This window comes from Gallus gallus, chromosome 34, assembly GCF_016699485.2.
Source record: "Gallus gallus isolate bGalGal1 chromosome 34, bGalGal1.mat.broiler.GRCg7b, whole genome shotgun sequence".
Lineage (NCBI taxonomy): Eukaryota > Metazoa > Chordata > Aves > Galliformes > Phasianidae > Gallus > Gallus gallus.
Window position 1 is genome coordinate 2,789,278 of NC_052565.1, and position 5,072 is coordinate 2,794,349.

Here is a 5,072-nt window from a genome sequence, read left to right on the forward strand (position 1 = left end):
TACAATGAAAAGAGATGACTATTGAAATTACTTCTCCAGGCTCTGAAGGAGTCCTCTTGGGAAATCAGTGTGTAATGTCCAACCTCAACTCATCTTCAGCTTACGCAGTGCCCTTCTCATATAATCATTGGTATTATATTCATGAAGGCCACAACTGCACTTAAATGCATTATAAAACTCAAAACTGACACCGCTTTACACTGTAATAAAGGAACACTATGGTTTATTAAGTGTCTTAAAATAATACTGTAAATTCTCTCTGCCAATATACCTTTCCAAAGCCACTTTCCAGAAAGGATGATGAACAACAGGTTTTCCTAGAAAGATACAACCGGATGTCCAAACATAGGACTTCCTTTGGAAGCCCATAACGAGATTTCAGGTATTACTCACATTACTGCACAATTCCAGATCACGCATACTTCGGGGACTGCAGAAATAAGAATGAAAGGTCATTGCTGTGCAAGAAGCTACACACTACAGAAAAGCCCACTGCGCAGCTGGGAAAGTAACACCACCGCATACTGACCGCTTCTCCACACTTACTCTCACACTGGCCCTGCTGCCATCCTTCTTCCAAGAAACAATCCTGAAGACAGCCTGATTTCTTAAGGCTCTTTTTCAGTAATCAGATTTCCACCTACGCATTTGAACCTCAACCAAGGAAGGTACAGAACGGCTTCAATATTCCCTTGCGAACAAAAGCTGTACAGCAAGGTCTGATGGCTATTACAGATACAAGTTGCAAGTGTAATTCCACGTAAACAATAAAATACCTTTTCCAGATCATTTGCCACATAACACAGCAGTCCTCTGTAACTTGGTCTGGAGCAATCCCAACAGGTTAATAAGACAAGCCGGATGTTGGCAGGAGTTACTTCAGCCTCTGAAAGAGCACCTACCTCCAGAGCAGAGCAAGGCAGCTGTTTCATAGCACGTCAACACCCATTCAGGGGACGAAGTGAAGGAACATACTGCATCCACTGAAATCTCATGTGGAAGAACGTACACATCGATTAGGAACAGAGCGAGTGGGAGTCATTTCAAGAGAAATGCTGTGCAGACAACTTCCCTGTCACTGTATACCACCGCTCCCATTTCGGAGGGATCGAGTTCAGAGACATTACGGGGCCAAGCTTGTTAGCTGCTGGGTAGAGCCCTTCCACAGGAGGGTGTTCATGACAGCAATCTCATCCACGTTAGCTCAGAAGTCACTACATTTCCATTATTGGAACAGTTTCCAGGACAGTCGCAAGCCTGAGCACCTCTTTGTCCTGCAGGACAACGCCATATGCACATACACCGGCGTTCTCCAACTACTCTTTGTTTTCTCCTGTTTGTGAAACAGACTGATTTTTTTCAGATGAGTTCAGCAACCAGTCACCCAGCACAGCTCTACAACCAGCCTGTCTCTTCACCTCACACAGAAGGGAAAAACCTATCACTGCCATGAGCAGATACATAACACTGAATGGAGCTTTTCACTTCTGTGCCTCACCGCCTTCATCCTCTGTCTCCCTTCCCAATCAAACCGTAGGAACTTCAAAGACTCTTCTCTAGTCCAGGTTAAAGGATACAGCCCCAGAAGCACTCGGAGGCCTTTAGGAGCTACAATGCAAGAGTCCCCCAGGACTTTTTTCTTTTCCAGACTGCAATCTACCACAGCTCTTGTTTGCAATCCTTCATTTTTTCAACCAAACCTCAACTACAAACTCTGTCTTGCCAGAAGATAAAACTCACTGAAATAGTTTGGATAGGGGAGCAAGGACAAACAAACAGTAAATAATCACCTACTGTAAAAGCCAGCAAATGAAGTTAAAGTTCTTAGCACCACCAGTATCTACATAACCTGGGTATGGGAAGGGAGCTTGAGGGCTCCTTTTAGGATCACATCGTCATTTAGGTGGCAATGTGACACAAACAGTGCTTACAGACAGCATCTCTCCTTCATAACAGGTATCCATGTAGTTTCTCTTAGATGCCATATACCAGATTGACTTCCCCTGGTAGTGACTGACATTTAGGGAAGAGTTGATAATTACTTTCTTCCCCTGCTTCAGCTCCTCCAGCATGAACAGAATGCAAAGGTTTGTTTGTAGGACTACATCAGCTCTCAGTTATAGTCAGAAGTAACCAACAGGCATGGAGATAAAAAGGAAAAAAAACAATTGGGAATAGAATAAACACATATATAATAGGGCCCCAAAGGCTCCAGCAATGTTTCCACATATCCTGGACACCACATGGGTGTTACTAAAAGCAGGGAGGACCAAAGTGTCTATCACTGACAAACTATATTACTATATATACTATATATATTGATTGTTTCTTACGCAACTTAATTGTTTACAGTTTTCACATCAACTTAAACACTCTTTAGTTATCTGAATGTATGTATGTAGGCATTATTATTACTTTCCTTTTCTGAAGGAAACAAACGTACATTCATAAAATCATCAAGGCTACAGACCCAAGCACTCAAAACCCAGGAAATACCAAAATTAACTTGGCACAGCAAAAGAAAATATTTTTCTCTTGATTTCATTCCCAGAAGCAATGAAACCATTTTTTTGTTTAATCTTTCTAAACCAATTCATCTGAAGCAGACATTCAGCACGGAAAGTTTCAGCCCAAACAGTTCAAATTCGGCCAACTTAGACACCACTGAAAACAGGGTCTTATAACGGGAAACATGAAGCAAGCTTAATTACAGGCAGCACTACCACCATCACTTACAAATACATTTAGGATTAAAATTTCATTCTGACTTTGCCTTGTCTATTTATCTATATACTATATAGAAGGAATACAAACTCCTTCCATGCCTGCCTTTCTTACTGTGTTGTAGGTCCCGGGTCTTTGGCACACTTGATCAAAACTACAACACAGCTACTAACATCAGGCGTCAGAAAGAGAAGTCATTACAGGTCTGCTTGATGATTACTGCCTGGCATTTCATTAGGAAATTAACTACATTCAAAACATACTGCTTGCTGTGCTGCTGTCCAGGGCTGCCATCGAATGCCCTGCATTCTCGCTGGCCCAGCTTCCTGCGCAGGCTTCTGCTGCACACACACTGCATTCAGTTCCTATTTTGGATGCAGTCTATAAATGTAAACACTAGTCCACATTACACTGGACTGACAGCCAGGTACGGAATCACAATCTTCAATCAATTTTTCACTCGGAGGGTGGTGACGCACTGGAACAGGTTGCCCAAGGAGGCTGTGGATGCCCCATCCCTGGAGGCATTCAAGGCCAGGCTGGATGTGGCTCTGGGCAGCCTGGGCTCATGGTTGGCGACCCTGCCTGTGGCAGGGGGGTTGAAACTCGATGATCATTGTGGTCCTTTTCAACCCAAGCTGTTCTATGATTCAACATTTCACTGATGACAAAGGGACGGGAGCATCAACCGCATCTCTGGGCAACCCGTTCCAGTGCCTCACCACCACCACTGTAAAAGACTTTTCCTCAAATCCAAGCAAAGAGACATAAGCATCAAACCAACTATCATATGCATTAAAAAAACAATCTAAGCTTGCTCTCAAGAGCTATACATCACAGGTTTTACAGCGCTGGTTTTTCAGTGTTTTGTTTTTTAAACTGACGTTGAGGTTTTAAACTTTGCGTGCAACATTCTTATGAAAAGGACTGAGAAATAACTTCATGTAGAGCAGCAAATTCCACACGGTGTCTAAATACAGCTGCACCCACTGCAGGAAGCTGCTGGGATCAGCAGCACGTGAACACGTCCTACTGGCTTCAGTTCAACCACAAAACCTTGGTTCAGATTTGTACCTGACACTGAGGTGATCAGCTGCAGCAGCACACATTTAGGAGAAAGAAGGTACATCTGTTCTCATAGCGAATAAAGTTCTCTACTTTATATGATGAATTACAGTACACTTCTGTGTTTCTCTGTGTTGTTTGAATCGCTGTGGGCCAATACAGCAGAAACACAAGCAGCTGGTCACAGAAATGCTGCGCTTTCAGACTGAAATACTGTTATTCTGACAAAAGCTATATCCAGTTTGTCTCCAGGCTCAGAGTATTCCACTCCATCTCTAGCTATATGTTAAATAAGTTGTTCCTAGTACTCTTCTGGCATGCACACTGATAGACAAGATCCATACACACTGATCTTCTCTTGGTTGACACACACACACCTATTACCATCGCTCCCAAAAATCTGTGCCATAAATCCAGCTGATCTTGTTGCTATTGAAGACCTCCAGCACGTTCACCGCTGAAGGCACCGCTCTGAACATTCAAACGGCGCCCATTTCTGTCCAGCTGTAATCCCAGGACTGTTTCCAAAGGAACGAGGCAGCCCAGCTGTGACACCACCGCACCTCGTGGAGCTGCACAGGAAGGAGGAGCTGCACAATGAGCCACGCACCCCAAACACGGCCACGGATACCCATCAGATGGGACGCAGCGCCACACAGCGCTGAGTCACACTGAGACAAATCGCTTCGCAGATTCTGTCTATCAATTCTCAGCTTTGAGCAATGCTGCACTCAGGTCATTACAGTGAGGAGCGAGCGAGGAGATTGGAAGAAATAGGGAAAACGCGGGTCTGACCGGGGGGGACTGAGCGGCTCGAGGAGTGTTAGAAATCCACTGGGAATTAATAACTACACTCTCTCACACACCTTCCCCCCCCCACCCACACACACACACCCTCACTCACACGTCTCCCTGTGCGCCATCGGCCGGCACGCACCCGGCACGCACCCCGACCCGCGGACCGCGCGCCCGCCCCGCAGAGGGAACCGTCCCTGGCGGTACCTGAACGGTATCCGGGGCCGCTCCCAGCGCCGTGCGTTGCACCGCGGCCCCGTCGGGGCCGCCTCTCCTCACCGCCACCCCCCCTCACAGACGGCCGCGGTGGCTCCCAGAGCCGCACCGAGGAGCGATGCCTGCCGAGCTGCTCCGGGAACCAAGGCGCGGCGCGGCGCGGCACCAACACCCCTGCTTCTGAGAGAGAGCCGCATCAGGAAGGGGGCATGCACGGCTGCTCTGATTGGCCGCGCTCCCAGCAGCGGCCGCTGATTGGCTACGGTGGTGCC

The 5,072-nt window shown here is 46.5% G+C and overlaps 1 long non-coding RNA gene across 1 annotated transcript in view; it reads right to left on the bottom strand.

The window, feature by feature from the left end:
- LOC101749099 overlaps positions 1-4,982 on the bottom strand; it is a 21,808-nt gene extending 16,826 nt beyond the window's left edge. Inside the window, exon 1 of the long non-coding RNA XR_003072636.3 lies at positions 4,792-4,982. This is a non-coding gene — a long non-coding RNA (uncharacterized LOC101749099). The remainder of the gene's footprint in view (positions 1-4,791) is intronic.
- Between the last annotated feature and the right edge of the window lie 90 nt (positions 4,983-5,072).